The 27,092-nt window shown below is 37.6% G+C and overlaps 1 long non-coding RNA gene across 2 annotated transcripts in view; it reads right to left on the bottom strand.

Moving 5' to 3' along the window:
- Nucleotides 1-27,092, bottom strand: part of LOC139140896 (uncharacterized) — a 51,480-nt gene that overhangs the window by 6,599 nt on the left and 17,789 nt on the right. The gene's annotated exons all lie outside the window — the stretch shown is intronic.

The raw sequence follows: 27,092 nt of genomic DNA, 5'->3' as shown, positions 1-27,092 counted from the left end.
GTCATCTGCTAAGTTTATCTTATTACATAACCTGGTTTATTAGGTATCATTAGAAGATTTATTAACTAGTCTTTAAAATGGCATATTGTTATATGCAATATCTTGTATAATTTTCATGAAATAGGACCAAAGCTTACCCTATACGTGTACACAGCAAATTACAGCGAATCTCAAATTCTACCATTTTAGCTCACGTGTGTAAACACGTGGGCTAATGTCATAGCGATGTCTGTCAGTCTGTCCGCGCGTGTGTGTGTGGTGTGTGTGTGTGTGTGTGTGTGTGTGTGTGTGTGTGTGTGTGTGTGTCTGTCTGTCTGTCTGTCTGTTTACACGATAACTCAAAAACGCCTGAACGGATTCAAGTCAGATTTGGTACACAGGTACCATATGCTACTTGCAAGAACTGATTAGATTTTGGTTAGTGTGGCTTGCATATTAATGAAGTTCTGCAATATCATTTTTTTCCGTACAATGATTTCCCTATGGAGACGGTAATGACAGTGTAGACATATATCAAGAAATACTGCACAAACTTTCATGAAACTTTTCACAGATGACAATCTAAGAACATTATGATGATACTGTGAGTGAGTTTCATGTCAATTATCTTCTCATTTGCATATTTAATGAACTTTTGTTATTAGTGAGATAACTCTGAAATTCCTACACAAAACTTGATGATACTTGCAACAAATATTGATCTGATATATGTCTAATTATACTTAGAAGTATAAGGCAGTGTCAAGTTAACAAATAGGTCATTTGCATATTTTATGAAGTTTTGTAATTAGTGATATAAATCCAAAATAACTGCACCAAATGTGATGAAATCTTCTGCAGCTACTGATCCGACAGATATCTAATTGTAGTGTAGAACATTTAGTTGTGTGAAGTTAATTAAGGGTTCAATTGCATATTTAATGAACTTTGTAATTAGTGATATTACTCCAAAATTACAATGTTAAATTTGATGAAACTTGCTACAGATGTTGATCTAACTGTAGTGTAAAGCATTTGGTAGTGTGAAATTAATTAAGGGTTGATTTGCATATTTAATGAACTTTGTAATTAGGTATATAACTCTGAAATTACGGCACCCAAGTCAGTGAAATTGGGTACAGATATTGTTTTGATAAATATCTAATTGTACTGAGAAGCATTGAAAATGTGTCAAGTTAATAATTAGCTCATTTGCATATTTCATGAAGTCTTATAATTAGTCATATAACTCCGAAATAACTGCATCAAATGTGATGAAAACTGCTGCACATACTGATACGACAGATATCTAACTGTATTGTAAAGCATTTAGTAGTGTAAAGTTAATTAAGGGTTCATTAATAAACTTTATAATTAGGTATATAACTCTGAAATTTCGGCACCAAAATTTTGTGAAACGTGCTACAGATATTGATTTGATAAATATTTAATTGTGCTATGAATCATTGAACAGTGTCAAGTTAATTTAGGGTTTATTTGCATATTTAATGAAATTTGTAATTAGTAACATTACTCTAAAATTACAGCATTTAATTAAATAAAACGTGCTACAAATGTTGATCAGATGGATAACTAATTGCCCCATAAAGCATTGAGCAGTGTCAAGTTAATGAACAGCTCATTTGCATATTAAATAAAGTTTTGTAATTAGTGATTAAACTCTGAGAGTACTGTGCGAAGTTGAAAAAAACCCTGCTACATATAGTGATAACATATATCTTATTGTTCTGTGAAGGGTACTACTATTAATGAACCTGTTGTAAAACACGTGAGCATATTCAGTTCATATCTGGTTTACAATTAATTAACTTTTTATACCAAAGGCAATGCTTGTATGAAATCTGTGTTTTTGTTACAGAAGTATGTCACAAATATGAAATAAACGTTTAACAGGAATATAATATGATTTAGTAGCCATTTGGATCATATTTGGAGGGGTACCTAGGTTTCATGGCAAATTTGCTGAAACACATACATTTGCCATATCTGGGTTCTCCTCCAAAAATGATCCAAATGGCTACTAAATCATATTATCTTCCCGTTAAAAGTTTATTTCATATTTGTGACATACTTTTGTAACAAACAAATCAGATTTCATACAAGCATTGCCTTTTGTATTATTTATAGCGAAAGTGGTAGAAGTTAAGCTGTAATTTGCGATTTGAACTTTTGGGGTATGGGGTAAAGTTTGACCCTATTTAGTGAAAATTATAAAGGACATTGTATATTACGATATGTCACCTTAAAGATGAATGGAATAAATCGTCCTACTAATGATACCCCACAAGCCAGGTTATGTATAAGTTAGGCTAAGTAGATGACTGACAAGAAGACTGGTTTAACAAAAATGCTCGTGGGTCGCAAATCGTGACTTTACAGTACCCTTCAAAACATGACTGTAACAGCTATTGCATCCCAATATTTTTTCTGTTAAAAGTCTATATCATATTTGTGACATGTCCTCGTAGCAAATGAAATAGATTTCATACAAAGCATTGCAATTTGTATAATGTCTAGGTGAAAAACTGGTAGAATTTGAGATTAACTGTAATTTGCTATGTAAACTTTGGGGTATGGGGTAAGTTTTGCCCTATTCAATGAAAGGTATGAATATATACAACTTAACCGGCTATTGAACCACTCTTTTTGGGAGTGGAGATTTAGCCGAGCGGTTCTGTCTATGGCCTCTCAGCTAGGCGACTGATGCCGTATGTTGTGGGTTCGAATCCGATTGAAAACTAGCCGTATTTTCTACCCTGGGTTGGTAACACTGCTGGTGGACAGAATTGTCGATAAAGTGTGAATGTGCGATGTATGATAGTGAGCATGCGTGCGTGAGTGCTTCACGAACTCTACAACGTGTTGAGCGGTCTCAGTCAGAAAAATGTAACAACTTAGCCGGCTATTGAACCACTCTTTTTTGGGAGTGGAAATTTAGCCGAGCGGTTCTGTCTATGGCCTCTCAGCTAGGCGACTGATGCCGTATGTTGTGGGTTCGAATCCGATTGAAAACTAGCCGTATATTGCATATTGCAATATGTCATTGTAAAGACTAATAAATTGCCTTTCTAATGATACCAGAGAAGCCAGGTTATGTTACAAAATAAGCTCAGCAGATGACCTATTAGAAGACAGGTTTAACAAAAACACATGCAAGTCGGCAATACTGTGATTTTGCGGTATCCTTCAAAATTGACCGTAACAGCCATTGCATAGCAAAGTTTTTTGCTATTAAAAGTCTTTATATATTTATGACATTTACCTGCAGCAAATAAAGCAGATTTCATACAAAGTATTGCATTTTGTAATATGTCTAGGTAAACCTTTGTAATTAGTTACATTACTCTAAAATTACAGCACTAAATTAAATAAAACGTGCTACAAATGTTGATCTGATGGATATGTAATTGCCCCATGAAGCATTGAGCAGTGTCAAGTGAATTAACAGCTCATTTGCATATTAAATAAAGTTTTGTAATTAGTGATTAACTCTGAGAGTACTGTGCGAGGTTAAAAAAAACCTGCTACATATAGTGATAATATATATCTTATTGTTCTGTGAAGGGTACTACTATTAATGAATGTGTTGTAAAACACGTGAGCATATTCAGTTCATATCTGGTAAAGACTAATCAATTGCCTTTCAATCTTACCAAACAAGCCAGGTTATGTTAAAAGATAAGCTCAGCAGATGACGTACAAGAAGAATATTTTAACAAAAAAGGTGCCAGTTTGCAGTACTGTAATTTTGCGTTACCCTTCAAAATATGGCTGTTACAGCTATACAGTCACCAATATTTTTTTCTGCTAAAAGTCTTTTTTAAAATTCTTTTATGTCTCTGTAGCAAATAAAACAGATTTCATACAAAACATTGCCCTTTTTATTATGTCTAACTAAAACATTGGCAGAATTTGATCACGTTAGCTTAGACAGTACTTTCTATATAAACTTTTGGGCATGGGTTAGTTTTGGTCATCATAATGACAACATTAAAGATATTGCATGTTACAAGATGTCATTTTAAAGACTAGTTAATTACCTTTCTAATGATACCTGACAAGCCAGGTTATGTTAAAATTTTATGTTAACATTATGTTATGTTAAGGTGGGTTTTACTCACAAAAAGCCATAATGTACTCTCTAGTCAAACATCGTCGGCTTCTAATACATTCCGAATTCACACCTGCTATCGTCTTTGGGTCAAAAACGATTTTCTGTGCACATTTACGTGCAATTTTCGACGGGGTCCGCGCTTTCATAAAACAACCACTTTCTTTCAACAGAAGCGGGTGATTCGAATGTAGTGGCACTGAGATGGAAGCCAATCGTTGAATAGACATATTACGAGCTTTGAAAGGAAAGTAAAATAAAAATCTACGGCTCGTATGAGACAAAAACATCCCATCTCGTGTGAGAAATTTGATTCCAAGTCCTTGGGGTGTGAGATTCTTTTTCTCACATGGTCAAAAAAATGCATGAAATTCACACTGGAAACATTGAATGCTAATAACTGTATCAATGACTATCCTACTTCGTGGCCGTCTATAGTATTCCGTGTCACCAACGCGAACTCCGCTGCGAGTTCCACTGCCGATACTTCAACTTCTGCTACGGACGAGATGTCCAACAGAAAAAATATGGCTATATGTTTCAAGTTGCCTACATTCACCAATTATTCGGAAAATCCGGGTGAAGAGAGAAAATCGAAAATGTACCCTAGTGTTATGGTTGAGCAACAACACTGCTGCCCTCGCAGCGATGATATTCGTAGGACACCAGGCTGCCAAAACGTCAACAACTTAACATTGATAAGCATTCAACTCCTCACATCGGTTAGGGTAAACATCACACATAATGTTTTTTTAACGGAGAATGCGAGGGTGAATTCCTGAATGGTCAACACTCGAGCTATTGTAGAATAGGGTAATGGTTATGACGTTAAAGCTTCATCGCCAACTATGACGTGACGTTTGGCGTCGGTAAAATTATACCCGGTGTAAGCTTAAGGAGACATGCGAATATCGACATGGATTTCTAAACAGACTAGACTTCTGTTTTGGTAACGTGGCGAATGTGGCCTAACAATGGTAACCAGTCCTGCATTTATTTTACCATGTGGTTCGATACTCGATCGATGCTATGGCTATGGTCGTGACACAGATGACAGAAAAGGTGGCAAGGTTCACAATTCAACCAAGTTCTTCAACAACCGGCATCAAAATAAATCCTGTGAGATAATAAAAATCAGGCTATTCGGAAATGTGAATTGCGGGTCTCCCATAGCCTATTTCTAGCGATGCCAGACAGTTTTAGTTCTCAAGCGTAGAGAAAATGATGTCTACCTTTCGTGGAGGTTCAGAGGCAAGAGGGCGAGGTACATGTGCGATGAGCAGAAGAGGATGCACATAATACCAACGCTGGGTCAACCATCATAATACAGGGGAGTTCTACGACATATCCAACTATGTCCAAGCATTAAACACTACAATGAAAAAAGTAGAACGACCATCCCAACTGAAGGACCAAAAACGTCTAAGCATCTTGGCCTCCTTATCATACCGATAAGAGCCACTGTCTGTTAGTCTCTCGGTCTGACTGTAAAACACAAAAACTAGTCAAAGTGTCTACTTTCTAGACTTAGCTTTTTCTTAAATGTCTTTTCATTGGGTACCAATGTCAATGTACAAAGTGTTATGTCCGGGTGTGCATTTTCTATTAAATCTAAATTGATCATGTCTTTTGACATCTTATGGTGAACCTCTCTCGAACCAGAAAAATATCTTTCTATTATTAATATAAATATTCACATGAAGATGTTGGCTCGTCTACGTTGCTCCTCCCATTGTTTAAGAATCGAGATAGGTAGAAGACAAAATATCGATAGAATAGAACGACTTTGTATACTGTGTGAGAGAAATGAGATTGAAAATGAGTATCATTTTGTCCTACTTTGCCCCTTTTTGACAACATAAGATATAATTACATTCCACCGTTTTACTTCAATCCACCATCTGAAAGAAAATTTATCTTTTAATGTCTTCAGAGGACACTTCTACACTACAGCGCTTAGCAACATTTGTATTTCATGCGATGACATTAAGAAAAGAGATATTGATAGCTAAATTAAGTACTTTGTCAGATTGTTTTTCCTGTCAGTTTTTGTAAAGTTTAATTTATTGTGAAGTGTATTGGGCCGATGGCCTAGAATCACAAAATAAAGACCACCATATATATATATATATATATATATATATATATATATATATATATATATATATATATATATATATATATATATATATATATTATAAATTGATCATGTCTTTTGACATCTTATGGTGACCAATATTTAACTATCTAAAACTCTAGAACTTGAAATAACAATTTTGCTGGAAAAAGACTGACACCTTTGATGTCCCAGCGTTAAACACTACAATCCAAAAAAGTAGAACGACCAACCCAACTGAAGGACTGAAAAGTACTTCTGTAAAACTACGAAATTATCCAAACTAAAAATTCTTTGTGGCAAAATCTATGTTTGTTTACCCTTTTTTATCTAAATACTTAAATTCTTACTGTTAAGTTCTGTTTGCAACACTTATCAAAGCTATAGGCTTGTAAGATATTATCAACTAGTTAAAGATATACAGTCACCTGTACTCTAAATATGCCCATATATGGTCAAAGGGGCGTCCCTTGGTATTCAAAATGCCCATGTGAGGACGCTATTTTAAAAAGCGGCCACCCGCTTGAAATCTGTGATTGGTCAGGTTTTCTCTTTCCATGGTAACTGGCAAAATTGGAACAGGTGACAGTATACCTTTAACTATCACTAACTTTTACAATCTGTCTGTCGAGAGAGTAGAAAGCCATAAATAAAAGTGAAGTGACATAAAAACAAGATTAATTCTTGTCCTTGATCACAATTACTTAACCTGATTTTTTAACTAAACACATTGTATTTCAGACACTGAGACTTCATTACTTCCTACATCTTGTCATATCATTTCTAATTGTATTGGCAAAGCCTAAATATTTCGGTTGCTTTCATAAATACTTTGGATAACGACTTGTCTCAGTCTTTTTCTTTAACTCTTCAATTCCCTGCATATTTTCTATATCCTCTTGACTTGTACTATCCTCACTAGTATCCAACAGTTGGTCAGTGCTATCTGCCACTGCATCTTTGTACAATTATCGTCATCTGAATTAGTTTCACCACTTCTCTCTGAAGTGTCCACTTAACTTTAATTAACTTCTGGCCTTACTTCCTGTTTGATTCTTGCAAAAATCTCCCCCTCTCTCCTAACTTGAGGATCATTCTGAACATTGTCTGACTTTCCATCCTGTTCAATCTGTTTTATTTGATCAACAGGTGTTTGATCAATGTTATCAAGCCCAGAATTTGATTTAATTTCTTTGTAGTGCTTTAACTTCTCAAAATGAATAATTTACTCTTACATCTTGGGGAGCGTTGTACATGAACCACAACATGTGTGATCTTATCAATTATCAAATAAGTACCCTCATATGCCGATTGTAATTTTGGAGAAAAACCTTTATGAACATTTTCATCTTTAACACATACAAATTCACCATTATTACAACCAGGCTTGCAGCAAATCGGTCATAATGCCGTTTCTGTCTGCAAATAAAAGTAATGAGGCTGATGAGTCCCTCGGGGACAGCTGTGCCAGCCGCGGCCATCACGGTCGACAATGAGTGTGAATGATAAACAACGTAATGTTGATGTAGCAGTGAGATTGGTAACGATGTAATCGACAATGAAATTTCAATCCAGTTAACTGATATAAACAATGATCAAACCAGACACAATGCCAAATGTCATTCCTCAACATTTGAGAGAAAATATTCAGTTTCGACGTCCGAAGTAATGAAGTAAGAAAGGAAATTTTGAACGCCTTCCAAACAATGTTGCAGACTCTGAATGTGGCAGTATTCATAACTCTTACAGGACCACAAATTAAAAACGGTTCTTTTCAGGACCGTCAATCATTTCAAAAAGAGAACACCCTTTCTTCGCTTGTTTATTACATGTCTCTGATGGTGCTGTATGTTATTGTATGTGCATAAGTTTAGGTAACACTAACTATCAGTGGTTCAGGATGGTCCTACTTAAATTTGTAAATCTCAAATGTCCCATGGACCTGGTAATGTATTACCTTCAATGAAAGTGATTATTGGACCCGTTTAATGTCATATTAGGTACATAATGGTTATTTAAGTGTTAAGTCAGTACACTCTGTCAGTTGCGTTCAGCGGGGTCGCGATTGCTCAGGCCGCAATTTGAATTTGAATGATCATGATTGAGGGCATACCAGTGCACTAACATTTAGAACCGAGGTCAAATGGACATTCTGGGACCACGCTTTGTAAAAATATGCATTCTTTGAATTAATAGCAGTTTGTTTGCGTACATATTCTCGACATAAACGCAGTCACTAGACATTCACAAGATGTCTTACTTGACATTGGATGGAAATAAACGTCATTCAACCATCGATTTTTTGAAATTCTGGAGCTCAAGTACATTTTTCTTAGTCGTACCATAATCCACCTTTTATACTGAATAATTGCAAATGTAGATTCACAGTTGTGATATATCGGCTCAAAGGCACGAAGGGTATCTACACAGACCAGATAGAAAAATAATCACAATTATATCCATCCATAATCAGATGACACTAGGTCAAAATTCATAATACATAGCCAATCGTTATAAACATATACAAAAACAGCAAAGAACAGACTGTAAAGCACTAGTACACACAACATAGTCAAATTCACGAAAGAAAGATATATAAACCTCTGGCCAACAGATTAAGAAGTGATATCAGGTGTTTCGAAAATAGTAAGCGCATCCTGCCCCATATATGGCACCCGCCATATATCAGTCTGTAAGTCAAATAGGTAGTGGTCACTAACTATAGGGCCATCAGCGATCAATTGTAAAGGTGAGATATCATATTTATCTACCAGCTTGTGATACCTGCCAAAATGCAGCGACAAGTCTTTCTCTGGTGTAACCTAGATTTAAAAGTTTGTACGAGAGATGATTATGTCTCTCCGCAAAATCACCATATGAACTGCATACATGCATGAACTTTACAACACAACCTGTTATTCATTGACATCTGCCATTGTTACAATATAATTACCCATGAGCCCCAGGTGAACACCTAACTTCTGCTAATAACAGGAGGCGGTGTATATGAGATCATAACAACATCCCTCTTTTTCTTCCATGTGAGATGGATTTTCGAAAGTCTGTGTTGAGAACGCATACAAGTGTCTCAACACAACAGTGCTGCCGCCCCCGTTCTTTGGAACAATCTTCCATGAGGTCCGATGCGATGCTCCCCTACTCTCTCTTCTTTCAAATGAACCTTAAACGCACCTTTGTAAATTAGCCTTTAGTTAATATTTTATGTACTTCTTTTTGTTGAATTTTAAATTTTGATTACCTGCACATTTTTCTTTTAGTTGTGAACTTTTCTGATTTTACTTGCATATTTTACATTTTTGAAATAGTCATGTAATTTTACAGCGTCTTTGATCACTTTTTATCTCAGTGGCTAGAGACGCTTTATAAATAAATAAATTATTGTACTTGGGCCTCAGCCCAAGTACATTTGTTTTCATTCCGTGGGAAAAAACTCTGTAAGGTATAACCATTTCTGGCTGAGACCAGGGAGGGCAAAATGTCTTGGCTTCATCTTTCTTGGCATAATAAATGGCGTAATGATGTTAACTGAATGGAAGTGCTGCTCTAAGCCAGTCTTGAATAAGTGAGATGTGAATATTAATGCTTCTCTATCTGAGTTTTTGCCACAACATCTTCTGAATATAATCAAAATGTGCATCGAAATGCAACAATTAATGCACCCTCCGTTTCCTAGGCGATGGCACGACCCTTGCTACACCCACTGGACGAGCCAAAGTGGGAGGGGTTATTTCAGTTTGGTTGAACAGGAGGGCTCGAGACCAGAATTTAACATTTAAACTTGAAACATGTTTAATCACTGACAAGATGTGGACTAGTCTTAATCAAAGTGAAAGAGTGAAAAGGAAAGGTTTTATATCCCGGACACAATGAAAAACATTACGACTGGAAACTGTACCCCCAGTTGAGAATAGTAATGCCCACAGCGATGGAGAACACTTATCCTTGAGCTGAGAAAACCAGACCATCATTTCGAAATAGAGCTGCAGATTCGAGAAGCTCATTCAAAATAGCTAGGTACACCCCATAAAGGGGTGGTTTCGAGTTTTGAGGGCAAATTTCGCCTCCTTCATATAGAAATCGTACGTTTGTTTTTCCAGGAGAACACACACCATTTACACAAATTTTGCATGTAAAGGGGTCGCCAGTAAGCACGTGGTCAAATCTGGCATAAGAAACAATATGAAATGTTGGGTAAAGCCAGTCCAAAATAAACTGATTTGAACTTTTGTGTTTTGTAATTTATACCACTGCAGTAACATTACCTTTTTTGACAACATCACACAATGTAATACGTTTTGAAACTGAATACTCCGACGTATTCTGTGTCTCCTTTGCTAAAAAATACGGTATGCCGATTACCATGTAAGGAGATGATGACGTCAAGACAGATTTGCAGTGCGTTTGGTCCTGGATGGTGCACGAAGTTTTGTCAAGGTGGCTTGTGTATTTATTTCCTAAATGGGAGAGATTAGGGTCGATCTAAACGAAGGCCGAAGAATGTTATGATACTCTAAGCGAGCTGAACTCTAACGCGAATGGTTGGATAATTTAGAGGATGTCTAGAATGATCTCGTCTGATTAAGATTATTTGGCGGTCAGTATTGAATTTCAACTGCGTCACAAGTTTGCGAAATGAGTATTCCGTCGAACGGTCAACGAACGATATTTTAGAAATCTGGAGACATGGCACATCGCATTTTTATTTTAGTATTTTATATTTTACAAAAGATTTAAGAAGCAATGATTTTGTCGAAAATTCTGAAAAAAATACAGGAAAATTTGATCGCGAACACATTTTCACGTGGGGTCAACTAGCCCTGCGTACGATGCTGTGTGTTCCGCTACAGCTAATCGCCCCGCTCACCACAGCCCTGCAAAGACCCGTACGTAGTAGGTCGGTGACTTCAAATCCATTTTGGGACTTGACGTAAAAAGCCAAATTACTGCCGAAATTCAGCATTCTTGGGCCCAGGTCGTATCCCAGCCTACCTCAGCTACTCGATCGCTTCCAAAAATGACAGTCTTTTATTCACTTCTCGTAAATAACCGTCGATGTCGGCAACTCTCTCGCTAGCCCTGCGTACGATGCTGTGTGTTAGCTGTAGCACATAGCATCGTACGCAGGGCTAGGGGTCAACATGGGGTCGCAGCCATGTTGCCTCAAAACTTATTTCTGTCTGCACTCAAAACTCAAAAATGTCGGATATGAACCTGAAAAATCGATGCAATTTTGTCAAACTTCGGCGAAATTTCAGCCTTTAGACAAAATTTCATCTAGGTAAGGTAAATTTACTGAAATTTGATCGACAAATAATCCTGAGCTTAACAGCTCAACTTCTCCGAGAAGTCAAGCATCCAGCTGCCCATGCACAGTTGTCCATATGGCCAGGTTTATGAGATCAGTTCACGCAGATATCTTAGACATTTTGACAAAATATCATGTGACCTTGGTGACCTTCGACCTCAAATATACATTATTGTCCATAACTCAGAAACCACAAGTGCTAAACCTTTCATATTTGGTATGATGGGACACCTTATGACGCCACATATTGTACCCCATTAATTATGCGCATATCTAATTTTGAGCGAGCCAATAGAGCTAGAGGTCTGATTTTTGGTATATAGGGATAAGTTAACAATATAATTTGTTTGACAAAACATCACGTGACCTCAATGACCTTTGACCTCAAATATACATATTTGTCCACAACTCAGTAACCACAAGTGCTACACCCTTCATATTTGGTATGATAGGACACCTTATGACACCATATATTGTACCTCATTAATTATGCGCATATCTTATTTTGAGCGAGCCAATAGAGCTAGAGGTCTGATTTTTGGTATATAGGAATAACTTAGCAATACAATTATTATGACAAAATGTGACGTGACCTCAATGACCTTTGACCTCAAATATATATATTTGTCCACAACTCAGTAACCACAAGTGCTACATCCTTCATATTTGGTATGATAAGACACCTTATGACACCACATATTGTACCTCATTAATTATGTGCATATCTAATTTTGAGCGAGCCAATAGAGCTAGAGGTCTGATTTTTGGTATATAGGAATAACTTAGCAATACAATTATTATGACAAAATGTGACGTGACCTCAATGACCTTTGACCTCAAATATATATATTTGTCCACAACTCAGTAACCACAAGTGCTACACCCTTCATATTTGGTATGATGGGACACCTTATGACACCACATATTGTACCTCATTAATTATGCACATATCTAATTCTGAGCAAGCCAATAGAGCTGGATGTCCGATTTTTGTATATAGGGATAACTATAGGGTAGAAATCTAAATGTGCCCATCTAAATATTAGACATCTACCATCGAGAACAAAAGAAATTTGTTGTAATTTGAATATTTAAGGAGTTTAAGCAATTTCTACTATAAATAAAGAACCCCTGCCTCAAACTCCACAAAATTGCTAGACATATTTGCCGTTGTCATGCCATTGCTTTGTTTAATGACCAGTTAATCAAATGCCTAATTGACAGGAGGAAATTCAAGACCATACTGGTACGGTATTGTGACAAAATTTATGAAACTAGTGGGGTCAATCAAATGTGGATATTAAAGAACTCCAAAGAATTGTTACATATTTTACAAAATAACAAAAACATGTACAATTCAATCCACACATTTGATTTTCAACGTTGTACACAACCATCCCACATAACAAACTTAAAGACAGGCTATCATCTCTCGTGAAGAAAGCCTTCTTTTACAAGAATGGTAGTCGTAGGTATGAATACATTGCCATCATGCGCAACTTAGGCTATTTCACCAACAACAGTGATGCCAAACTCAATACAGTGATGTTGAGGTGATTCAAATGCTACATTTCCTAATTGACAACATATTTATCAAGTTTGCTGGCATGACATTCAGGCACACCATAGGCATTCCATGGGCACAAACTGCGCCCCACTTCTTGCAGACTTATTTTATATTCGTATGAAGCAGAGTTCATGCAATCACTTCAGAAATCTGGGTGTAAAAGGATTGCCAAGCGATTTAACAACACCCACAGATATATTGATGATCTCATCAGTTTAAACAATCCTGGTATATCCAATTATCTACACCACATCTACCCAGATGATTTAGAAATAAAAGAAAGTGTGGACTCGGCATCATACCTAGATGTTGTTTGAAATTAGACATAATACTCTATATACTAAGCTGTATGACAAGAGAGACGATTTCAATTTTGAAATCATAAACTTTCCCTTTTTGTCGAGCAATATACCATCATCTCCAGCTTATGGTGTGTATATTTCACAACTCCTCAGATACAGTAGAGCATGCCATTCATATGAAGACTTTCGAGTTAGACACAGCCTATTAGCTCAAAAGTTAGTGAGGCAAGGATTCTCAGAAAGTAGATTAGTGAAATCATTTAAGAAGTTCTACGGTAGATACGGAGATGTTGTATCCAAATATGACCTGTCTGTTACTCAATGATGAGTGACAGCATACCAAATTTTGACTCACAAAAGTAATTTGGTGAATTCACCAAATAACAATGAATTTGTCGCTTTGGGTCAATCTTGACGGGTGCGGCTAGCTGGCAGGGTACGTTTACCCATTCCGGACACCTGGTACCACCACTATTTCGTGGTTCAAGATGGCCCCATTGCCTTAAATTGTCATCATCTATATGTTCCTTGACCTGGTAAATTTCATAGTTTACCTTGAATGATAACGATTATTGGACCTGATTTGATGTCTATTGAATAGCAGTATATATTGTCCTCAAAATTACTCTATCACGGCCCAAGTACTCATTGCCTTCAGCAATACTGCCTTGTTATTATTATTATTATTATTATTATTATTATTATTATTATTATTATTATTACAAGTTTAGGGGCTATAAGTATTATATAGAAATCTAATAACAGTTCATTGAAGCTGTGGGAATTCTGAAAAAGAGGTGTTGTTTATTTTAATTTTGTCAATAGGGGTGACTTCTAATTGTCGTACGTATATTCTCTCCGCCCAGTTAGGTGTTCCTTTTGACATCACTACCCTTATGAATATTCATATACTTGCAAAAACTGACAGTCGGTGTGTCTGGCAGCGCCTGCTCACAGTTTCTGAACTGCACAGCGTAGCCTTCGAATGCAGGCCCATCGTGGCAGTCGTGGGCGTGTAGAAAACAAGGCACAGCGACTGTGGAGAGTCTATGCCAGTGTAATTGGCCTTGTAAACGTATCTTCAGAGTGGCATTTGTAGTTGTGGCGAAACCATAAACCCTCTCCCTATGCTGACGCTGTTGGTTTTATTTTGATCAAGTGCATTAAATGTAAGCATTCAAGGAAGTTTTGGGATGGAAATAGAGCAAAGGCATGAGTTTCCACGAGATCTGTGCTACAAATATTACTTTACTCATGCGCACTCTTTTGCCAGTGTAATCTGCCAATATGAGCATGCGCAATTGAGTGAACGTGCGCGTGAATGTGTAGTCTGCACACTACGTCTCGTGTCATTCAGCTTTGCATGTTGACAGAAACTGGAATTACTGCAGAGAATACTTTTCAGGACATCACATGTGAGTCTCTAAGGTAACAAGTAGGACGTTTAGGAAATCATTTCATAGCGTTCACGCCGCCTGTGGCCATTTTGTGGAGTATAAGCTTATAGTTATACGTACCTGGAGCATATACAGTATTTCTACTGTACAGTGTACTATATTGCCGGATAATATGCGATGGAATTTTGCGTTTCACGTCGTTCAATCATTCAGATGGAAATGCTGCCCTTCTCCAAACTTTGAAAAAAAACAGGGTGAAAGATTTGAAATGCTAACAATTGTATATCAAGAATGACGTAATTTAATGAGAAGACATTGTATTCGAGCACGGCAACAGTTTTTGATTCGAGAACTCTCATCATGATGGACCGTGGTTGTATTCAACAATCGAGAGGGCAAGGGTGAGTCGAACTTTTTCCTATGTCCATGTAGCACTTGTGCAAAAATAAGCGAACCACAGGCCTTTTGCGAATCAATAAATGCGTTTTTCACCATGCTGAAAGGTTGAAAGATCCGTCCGTCACTTTGGACGAGGTAGATAAATGCAGTCAAACCCAGCTGGGCACATAATTTGACTTTTGTTCTGGAAATTACGAAGACTACCGGCCGTGCGGTGGAACTTTGCAACAAAGTTTCAATATCTGAACTGACGTACTTGAATGACAGGCACAGGAAACAATGGCCAATAAAAACGCATTCTCGTTGCATTTTGATAATAATGTATCAATCACAATGACACAGAAATTATGCCTCCTCCCGGCAGAAGGGCCATGGCCAATTTTTAGCCCTGCTACAGTATGTCTCAGTGCTGAAAAGGCCATGTTGTTGTCAGGTTGTCATGGCTACTTTTAAATTTACATACAACTCTGAGAGTGAAACGGGTTGTTAAAGGTATACTGTCACCTGTTCCAATTTTGCCGTAGTTACCATGGAAAAAGAAAATCTAACCAATCACAGATTTTAAGCGGGTGGCCGCTTTTTAAAAACAGCGCCCTCACATGGGCATTTTGAATACAAAGGAACGCCCCTTTGACTATATGTGGGCATATTTAGATTACAGGTGACTGTACACCTTTAATAGGTCACAGAACTTTTGAGTCCTACTGTCGTCCATTATACCTGTTTCCTTGGGTATTAAATATGACATTAAACTGGTCCAATAATCATTTTCATTCAAGGTAATACATTACCAGGTCCATGGGACATTTGAGATTTACAAATTAAGTAGGACCATCCTGAACCACTGATAGTTAGTGGTGGTACCAGGTGTCCGGAATGGGTAAGCGTACCCTGCTAGCATGCTACACCAGTCAGGATTGGTCCCAAAATTGTCTAATATTGTATGAAGTGATACAGTATATGAATCACTGTTATAAGTCAAAGCCGGGAATGCTGTCGCTAATCATTTGAGTGACCGAGGTGTCATATTTGGCCACAATGTCATCATATCGACCGTAGAACTTTTTGAAAGTCTTCACGAGTCTTTTGGATGTGTATCCCTGTCTCACTAGTTTTGATACTAATAAGCTGTGTCTCATTTGAAAATCAGCGTAGGAATCACAAGCCCTACAATATCTGAGAAGTTGAGACACATACACACCATAAGCAGGTGCAGATGGAATATTACTTGATAAGTGTGGATAATTTATGATTTCAAAATCAAAATCATCCCTTTTGTCATGAAGCTTGGTGTGTAGCCCATTAGTATCCACTTGTAGGAACAGATCAAGATATGAAGCTGAGTTCTAACTCTCAGTGGTTTCTTTGATTTCCAATTCATCAGGGTAGATATGATGTAAGTAATTTGATATGTCTGGATTGTCTAGACTAATCAGATCATCGAGATATCTGTGCGTGTTGTTAAAACGCCTTGCAAGTTTTTCAGACCCTGCTTTGTAGAGAGATTGTAGGAACTCTGCTTCATATGAACAGAGAAATAAGCCAGCAAGACGTGGTGCACAATTTGTACCCATTGGTATGCCGATAGATTGTTGAAAGGTCATACCACCAAACTTAACAAATATGTTGTCGATTATGAAATTAAGCATGTTAACAATTTCTTAATCTGTGTATTTGTGCAGGGCGTCCATGTTGTTACTAAAATAACCTGACCTATGTTTGATGATAACGTATTGGTACCTTGTACTGCCATTTTTATGCAGGAAAGCTTGTTTAACAAGGGATGACAGCCTTGTTTTAAGTTTATCGTGGGGAATTGTGGTGTATAGTGTGGAAAACTCAAATGTTCGGATTGACCTGTACTTGTTTTTCTTGACTTTTAAATCAAGCAACAATTCCTTGGAATTTTTTAATATCCACATTTGATTCAACCCACTCGTTTCATACACTTTGTCACAATATCGAAAAAGACCATTTTTGATGGTTGTTAAAATTATAGTCAATAATTGTGACAGATGTTTAGTAGTGCATTTGCTTGATCCTGCAATAAACCGATGTTTGTAAGGGTTCTTGTGCAGTTTAGGTATCCAATACAACATAGGCAGTGTTTTGTCCTTCTCTTTCAAAGGAATGCCAAATTCACTGAGCATAGATGAATGGTTTGAAAAAATATCTTCATCAGAGAGGGAGGAAAGAGTATAGGTTGTATTACTCTTATCTGAATGAAGATTTAATTCATCTATTATACACTGGATATAATAATTCCTACAGACAAAGATAATGTTGTTGAAGCTTTGCCTGCAGGAACTACAACATATTCGTTGTGTAAAGCATCGAGGCATGCTTTGACAGATGGGTCATCTGATACTGAGGAAGAATTTACTCCTTTAGTAGGAGAACGGAGATGTGAAATACGTGATTTTAATTTGTCTCTGACTTTGCTCACCCAGTCAGAGAGGCATTCCACATCAACTTCCTCAACTGCAGCCCACTGTCTCGCATATTTTTCAGCGGCATCCATAATAATTTTGAAATTAAATTTCCAATTAATATTTTGTGGCTCCTGATATTTTGGGCCATATTGAAAGAGTTGCCGGAGTTTGCTGTTGGTAATGATGGACAGGTCACCAGTTATTATGTGACCAAGTGGTTTATAGCAAAAGGGGGATGCCAAACATTAATACTTATATTAATTATATTAATTATATTATTATTGTACTTGGGCCTCAGCCCAAGTACATTTGTTTTCATTCCGTGGAAAAAACTCTGTAAGGTATAACCATTCTGGCTGAGACCAGGGAGGGCAAAATGTCTTGGCTTCATCTTTCTTGGCATAATAAATGGCGTAATGATGTTAACTGAATGGAAGTGCTGCTCTCAGCCAGTCTTGAATAAGTGAGATGTGAATATTAATGCTTCTCTATCTGAGTTTTTGCCACAAAATCTTCTGAATATAATCAAAATGTGCATCGAAATGCAACAATTAATGCACCCTCCGTTTCCTAGGCGATGGCACGACCCTTGCTACACCCACTGGACGAGCCAAAGTGGGAGGGGTAATTTCAGTTTGGTCGAACAAGAGGGCTCGAGACCAGAATGTAACATTTAAACTTGAAAAATGTTTAATCGCTGACAAGATGTGGACTAGTGTTAATCGAAGTAAAATTGTGAAAAGGAAAGGTTTTATATCCCGGACACAATGAAAAACATTACGACTGGAAACTGTACCCCCAGTTGAGAATAGTAATGCCCACAGCGATGGAGAACTCTTATCCTTGAGCTGAGAAAACCAGACTATCATTTCGAAATAGAGCTGCAGATTCGAGAAGCTCGTTCAAAATAGCTAGGTACACCCCAAAGGGGTGGTTTCAAGTTTTGAGGGCAAATTTCGCCTCCTTCATATAGAAATCGTACGTTTGTTTTTCCAGGAGAACACACCATTTGACACAAAATTTGCATGTAAAGGGGTCGCCAGTAAGCACGTGGTCAAATCTGGCATAAGAAACAATATGAAATGTTGGGTAAAGCCAGTCCAAAATAAACTGATTTGAACTTTTGTGTTTTGTAATTTATACCACTGCAGTAACATTACCTTTTTTTGACAACATCACACAATGTAATACGTTTTGAAACTGAATACTCCGACGTATTCTGTGTCTCCTTTGCTAAAAAATACGGTATGCCGATTACCATGTAAGGAGATGATGACGTCAAGACAGATTTGTAGTGTGTTTGGTCCTGGATGGTGCACGAAGTTTTGTCAAGGTAGCTTGTGTATTTATTTCCTAAATGGGAGAGATTAGGGTCGATCTAAACGAAGGCCGAAGAATGTTATGATCCTCTAAGCGAGCTGAACTCTAACGCGAATGGTTGGATAATTTGGAGGATGTCTAGAATGATCTCGTCTCATTAAGATTATTTGGCGGTCAGTATTGAATTTCAACTGCGTCACAAGTTTGCGAAATGAGTATTCCGTCGAACGGTCAACGAACGATATTTTAGAAATCAGGAGACATGGCACATCGCATTTTTATTTTAATATTTTATATTTTACAAAAGATGTAAGAAGCAATGAATTTGTCGAAATTTCTGAAAAAAATATAGGAAGATTTGATCGCGAACACATTTTCACTTGGGGTCAACTAGCTCTGCGTACGATGCTGTGTGTTCCGCTACAGCTAATCGCCCCGCTCACCACAGCCCTGCAAAGACCCGTACGCGTACGTAGGGTCGGTGACTTCAAATCCATTTTGGGACTTGACGTAAAAAGCCAAATTACTGCCGAAATTCAGCGTTCTTGGGCCCAAGTCGTATCCCAGCCTACCTCAGCTACTCGATCGCTTCCAAAAATGACAGTCTCTTATTCACTTCTCGTAAATAACCGTCGATGTCGGCAACTCTCTTGCTAGCCCTGCGTACGATGCTGTGTGTTAGCTGTAGCACATAGCATCGTACGCAGGGCTAGGGGTCAACATAGGGTCGCAGCCATGTTGCCTCAAAACTTATTTCTGTCTGCACTCAAAACTCAAAAATGTCGGATATGAACCTGAAAAATCGATACAATTTTGTCAAACTTCGGCGAAATTTCACCATATAGACAAAATTTCATCTAGGTAAGGTAAATTTACTGAAATTTGATCGACAAATAATCCTGAGCTTGAACGTGACAGCTCGCCTTCTCCGGAAAGTCAAGCATCCAGTTGCTGCGAATCCGTAGCCCTGCCACTCGGGTAGGTTGGTCATTGGAGTGGACTCCCAGTTGAACACGTCAAGGAGTGGCAGAGGCTACGGATTCGCAGCAAGCATCCAGCTGCTCATACACAGTTGCCCATATGGCCAGGTTTATGAGATTGTTTTCAAGCGACGGCGGCAGACCGTACGGGGCTCTGGATATGAACCTACCGCCGGTGTAGCTGTAATAACTGTTGCGTTGTTTTTAGTGCCCACGGACGAAGTCCTGGGGGAGTTATAGGTTTGGTCATGTCAGTCCGTCCGTCCGTCCGTTCACGCAGATATCTCAGACATGCCCTTGTCAATTTCTTTCAAACTTTGCACAAGAATAGTACCCAACCCCATACAGATGCACGTCGATTTGTTGCACAATGCGATCGAATTTGGCCGTGTTAGAGGACTTTTTAGTTTACACCTCCATAGACTCCCATGTATAAGGCAGTTCTCCATAGACTTTCATGTATAAGGCCAAGAAAAATAAAATTTAGTTTCTCATCGTATTCATATTGCCTAAAGGATGCAGTGACACAGTTTTTTGTCCCCACGGATAAAGTCCAGGGGGCTTATAGATTGGGTCATATCCGTCCGTGAGTCCATCAGTGAGTCCATCGGTTCACGCAGATATCTCAGACATTTTGACAAAATATCATGTGACCTTGGTGACCTTTGACCTCAAATATACATTATTGTCTATAACTCAGTAACCACAAGTGCTAAACCTTTCATATTTGGTATGATGGGACACCTTATGACGCCACATATTGTACCTCATTAATTATGCGCATATCTAATTTTGAGCGAGCCAATAGAGCTAGAGGTCTGATTTTTGGTATATAGGGATAAGTTAACGATATAATTTGTTTGACAAAACGTCACGTGACCTCAATGACCTTTGACCTCAAATATACATATTTGTCCACAACTCAGTAACCACAAGTGCTACATCCTTCATATTTGGTATGATAGGACACCTTATGACGCCACATATTGTACCTCATTAATTATGCGCATATCTAATTTTGAGCGAGCCAATAGAGCTAGAGGTCTGATTTTTGGTATATAGGAATAACTTAGCAATACAATTATTTTGACAAAATGTCATGTGACCTCAATGACCTTTGACCTCAAATATATATATTTGTCCACAACACAGTAACCACAAGTGCTACACCCTTCATATTTGGTATGATGGGACACCTTATGACACCACATATTGTACCTCATTAATTATTTGCATATCTAATTCTGAGCAAGCCAATAGAGCTAGATGTCCGATTTTTGGTATATAGGGATAACTATAGGTAGAAATCTAAATATGCCCATCTAAATATTAGACATCTACCATCGAGAACAAAAGAAATTTGCTGTAATTTGAATATTTAAGGAGTTTAAGCAATTTCACTATAAATAAAGAACCCTGCCTCAAACTCCACAAAAGTTGCTAGACATATTTTGCCGTTGTCATGCGATTGCTTCGTTTAATAACCAGTTAATCAAATGCCTAATTGACAGGAGGAAATTCAAGACCATATTTGAATAGTAGTATATATTGTCCTCAAAATTACTCTATCTCAGCCCAAGTACTCATTGCCTTCAGCAATACTGCCTTGTTATTATTATTATTATTATTATTATTATTATTATTATTATTATTATTATTATTATTATTGTTAAGCAAAGGTGTGCAAGTATACACATCAAAAGACTAGAGAATTCACTTCATGGGCAGAATCTCTTAAAGTAGCCTTTTCTTGTCTGGTTAACGAAAAAAGATACCCCTGATCTAAAATATGCATGGTTTTAAATAAAAAAACTGTGGTTACCTAAATGGTTACCACGGCAACATGAAACAAAAATGAACATGGAGTTCATGCTGTGATAAATACACTTAGGAGAGCATTTGCATAGTATCTGGGATTACTTTTAATGGAATTTGGAAAAACTTTGAAATTTTAAAATGCAAATAGGTTACTATGGAAACACAGGGCAGTAAAAATGGATATCATATTTTGTCTTTCTAACCCAAAATAACCCTTTGGTATAATATTTCTGTTGATTACTGGATTTTTACACTGAATATTTGGTCTTTCTAACCCAAAATATCCCTTTGATATAACATATTCTGTTGGTTACTGGATTTTAGGTGGAATCTTTGAATAACTGGTAATTTTTACTCCTGAATGGTTACCATGGAAAAATCTCACATTAAAATGAGTGTGATTTTTTTGGTGTGCTAACAAGAAAAACCCTCATTATCAATTTTTTTTCATCAATCAATAGTTCTTTAATAGGAAAAAGGGAAAAAGTAACGTTTTCAATCCCAAAATTGCTACCATTGTAACTCGAAACATTAAGATAAGTCTTGTTTTGTGTTCTCTGGCCCGAACTCCCCCACTAGGTAATGTTCATATCAATCAAAGTAACTTTCCATGGGATATTAGAAAACTGAAATTTTTAACCCCTAAAATGGTTACCATGGAAACATGGGGCACTGAAATCGATATCATATTTGGTCTTTTCGACCCAAAATACCCTTACGGTGAAATTTTCACGGAAATTGAACCTATTATTATTCGCGTTATTATTTCTATATAATACTTATATTAATTATATTATTATTATTATTATTATTGTACTTGGGCCTCAGCCAAGTACATTTGTTTTCATTCCTTGGGAAAAAACTCTGTAAGGTATAACCATTTCTGGCTGAGACCAGGGAGGGCAAAATGTCTTGGCTTCATCTTTCTTGGCATAATAAATGGCGTAATGATGTTAACTGAATGGAAGTGCTGCTCTCAGCCAGTCTTGAATAAGTGAGATGTGAATATTAATGCTTCTCTATCTGAGTTTTTGCCACAACATCTTCTGAATATAATCAAAATGTGCATCGAAATGCAACAATTAATGCACCCTCCGTTTCCTAGGCGATGGCACGACCCTTGCTACACCCACTGGACGAGCCAAAGTGGGAGGGGTTATTTCAGTTTGGTTGAACAGGAGGGCTCGAGACCAGAATTTAACGTTAAACTTGAAACATGTTTAAGGTAGCTAAATACCTTTTAGACACTTTCAGATTTTTATTTTTTTCTCAATTGAACACGTCCCAAACCCCAATAAAGTATACATTTTCTGAAAGCTCTGATATAGAGCTATCCGACCAAGCACAGTACACGGTCATTATTTGCATAAAAGTCACGTGACAAGCGTTTTGCTGAACCTTCCAAAACCCGGTTTTTCCCGCCTTATGCGAACACGCTGCAAGATTTCCGGTTGGAATTTCTTCATTGACAAGCCTTGACAATATCCTTCAAAACCGTGTCTGGGATTTTCTTTATATGCCTTTGTTTTTTTTAATGCGCTCTTAAAGGTGTTAGATGAAGGTGCTTTTCAAGGAATTTTAATTATCACGCCATATAATTTGAATGGAGCCTTCGGGAAAAAATCGCAGACACGGTTTTGAAGGATATTGTCAAGGCTTGTCAATGAAGAAATTCCAACCGGAAATCTTGCAGCGTGTTCGCATAAGGCGGGAAAAACCGGTTTTTGGAAGGTTCAGCAAAACGCTTGTCACGTGACTCTTATGCAAATAATGACCGTGTACTGTGCTTGGTCGGATAGCTCTATATCAGGGCTTTCAGAAAATGTATACTTTATTGGGGTTGGGGACGTGTTCAATTGAAAAAAATAAAAATCTGAAAGTGGCTAAAAGGTATATAGTTACCTTAATCACTGACAAGATGTGGACTAGTAATACGATGGTATCAACCGGGACTCGAACCCACAACGCACGGCACCCAATCACCTAGCGCAGAGGACAACAGACAACCTCTTATCAAAGTGAAAGAGTGAAAAGGAAAGGTTTTATATCCCGGACACAATGAAAAACATTACGACTGGAAACTGTACCCCCAGTTGAGAATAGTAATGCCCACAGCGATGGAGAACACTTATCCTTGAGCTGAGAAAACCAGACCATCATTTCGAAATAGAGCTGCAGATTCGAGAAGCTCATTCAAAATAGCTAGGTACACCCCATAAAGGGGTGGTTTCGAGTTTTGAGGGCAAATTTCGCCTCCTTCATATAGAAATCGTACGTTTGTTTTTCCAGGAGAACACACCATTTGACACAAATTTTTGCATGTAAAGGGGTCGCCAGTAAGCACGTGGTCAAATCTGGCATAAGAAACAATATGAAATGTGGGGTAAAGCCAGTCCAAAATAAACTGATTTGAACTTTGTGTTTTGTAATTTATACCACTGCAGTAACATTACCTTTTTGACAACATCACACAATGTAATACGTTTTGAAACTGAATACTCCGACGTATTCTGTGTCTTCTTTGCTAAAAAATACGGTATGCCGATTACCATGTAAGGAGATGATGACGTCAAGAGAGATTTGCAGTGCGTTTGGTCCTGGATGGTGCACGAAGTTTTGTCAAGGTGGCTTGTGTATTTATTTCCTAAATGGGAGAGATTAGGTTCGATCTAAACGAAGGCCGACGAATGTTATGATAGTCTAAGCGAGCTGAACTCTAACACGAATGGTTGGATAATTTAGAGGATGTCTAGAATGATCTCGTCTGATTAAGATTATTTGGCGGTCAGTATTGAATTTCAACTGCGTCACAAGTTTGCGAAATGAGTATTCCGTCAAACGGTCAACGAACGATATTTTAGAAATCTGGAGACATGGCACATCGCATTTTTATTTTAGTATTTTATATTTTACAAAAGATTTAAGAAGCAATGATTTTGTCGAAAATTCTGAAAAAAATATATGAAAATTTGATCGCGAACACATTTTCACGTTGGGGTCAACTAGCCCTGCGTACGATGCTGTGTGTTCCGCTACAGCTAATCGCCCCGCTCACCACAGCCCTGCAAAGACCCGTACGTAGTAGGGTCGGTGACTTCAAATCCATTTTGGGACTTGACGTAAAAAGCCAAATTACTGCCGAAATTCAGCGTTCTTGGGCCCAGGTCGTATCCCAGCCTACCTCAGCTACTCGATCGCTTCCAAAAATGACAGTCTTTTATTCACTTCTCGTAAATAACCGTCGATGTCGGCAACTCTCTCGCTAGCCCTGCATACGATGCTGTGTGTTAGCTGTAGCACATAGCATCGTACGCAGGGCTAGGGGTCAACATGGGGTCGCAGCCATGTTGCCTCAAAACTTATTTCTGTCTGCACTCAAAACTCAAAAATGTCGCATATGAACCTGAAAAATCGATGTAATTTTGTCAAACTTCGGCGAAATTTCAGCCTATAGACAAAATTTCATCTAGGTAAGGTAAATTTACTGAAATTTGATCGACAAATAATCCTGAGCTTGAACGTGACAGCTCGCCTTCTCCGGAAAGTTAAGTATCCAGCTGCACATACACAGTTGCCCATATGGCCAGGTTTATGAGATTGTTTTCAAGCAACGGCGGCAGACCGTACAAGGCTCTGGATATGAACCTACCTCCAGTGTAGCTGTGATAACTGTGGCGTTGTTTTTAGTGCCCACGGACGAAGTCCTGGGGGAGTTAAGGTTTGGTCATGTCAGTCCGTCGGCCATCCGTCCGTCCGTTCACGCAGATATCTCAGACATAGTACCCAACCCCATACAGATGCACGTCGATTTGTTTCACAATGCGATCGAATTTGGCCGTGTTAGAGGACTTAGTTTACACCTCCATAGACTCCCATGTAGAAGGCCAAGAAAAATAAAAATTTAGTTTCTCATCGTATTCATATTGCCTAAAGGATGCAGTGACACAGTTTTTTGTCCCCACGGATAAAGTCCAGGGGACTTATAGATTGGGTCATATCCGTCCGTGAGTCCATCAGTAAGTCCATCGGTTCACGCAGATATCTCAGACATTTTGACAAAATATCATGTGACCTTGGTGACCTTTGACCTCAAATATACATTATTGTCCATAACTCAGTAACCACAAGTGCTAAACCTTTCATATTTGGTATGATGGGACACCTTATGACGCCACATATTGTACCATTAATTATGTGCATATCTTGTATTGAGCGAGCCAATAGAGCTAGAGGTCTGATTTTTGGTATATAGGGATAACTTAGCAATATAATTTGTTTGACAAAACGTCACGTGACCTCAATGACCTTTGACCTCAACTCAGTAACCACAAGTGCTACACCATTCATATTTTAAGCGAGCCAATAGAGCTAGAGGTCTGATTTTTGGTATATAGGGATAACTTAGCAATATAATTTGTTTGACAAAACGTCACGTGACCTCAATGACCTTTGACCTCAACTCAGTAACCACAAGTGCTACACCATTCATATTTGGTAAGATAGGACACCTTATGACACCATATATTGTACCTCATTAATTATGCGCATATCTTATTTTGAGCGAGCCAATAGAGCTAGAGGTCTTATTTTTGGTATATAGGAATAACTTAGCAATACAATTATTTTGACAAAATGTCACGTGACCTCAATGACCTTTGACCTCAAATATATATATTTGTCCACAACTCAGTAACCACAAGTGCTACACCCTTCATATTTGGTATGATGGGACACCTTATGACACCACATATTGTACTTCATTAATTATGCACATATCTAATTCTGAGCAAGCCAATAGAGCTGGATGTCGATTTTGGGTATATAGGGATAACTATAGGGTAGAAATCTAAATATGCCCATCTAAATATTAGACATCTACCATCGAGAAAAAAGAAATTTGCTGTAATTTGAATATTTAAGGAGTTTAAGCAATTTCCACTATAAATAAAGAACCCCTGCCTCAAACTCCACAAAAGTTGCTGGACATATTTTGCCGTTGTCATGCCATTGCTTCGTTTAATAACCAGTTAATCAAATGCCTAATTGACAGGAGGAAATTCAAGACCATATTTGAATAGTAGTATATATTGTCCTCAAAATTACTCTATCACGGCCAAAGTACTCATTGCCTTCAGCAATACTGCCTTGTTATTATTATTATTATTATTATTATTATTATTATTATTATTATTGTTATTATTATTATGATGATGATGATGATGATGATGATGATGATGATTATTATTATTATTATTAATTAACAGTGTTTTTTCTCATTTTTATTTTAACAAAAGTTGAACATAGCAATGATTTAACCATTGAAC

The sequence above is a fragment of the Ptychodera flava genome, chromosome 9 (assembly GCF_041260155.1).
Source record: "Ptychodera flava strain L36383 chromosome 9, AS_Pfla_20210202, whole genome shotgun sequence".
Lineage (NCBI taxonomy): Eukaryota > Metazoa > Hemichordata > Enteropneusta > Ptychoderidae > Ptychodera > Ptychodera flava.
The sequence above is the reverse complement of the archived record's forward strand: the minus strand, read 5'-3'. Positions and strand labels throughout refer to the sequence as shown.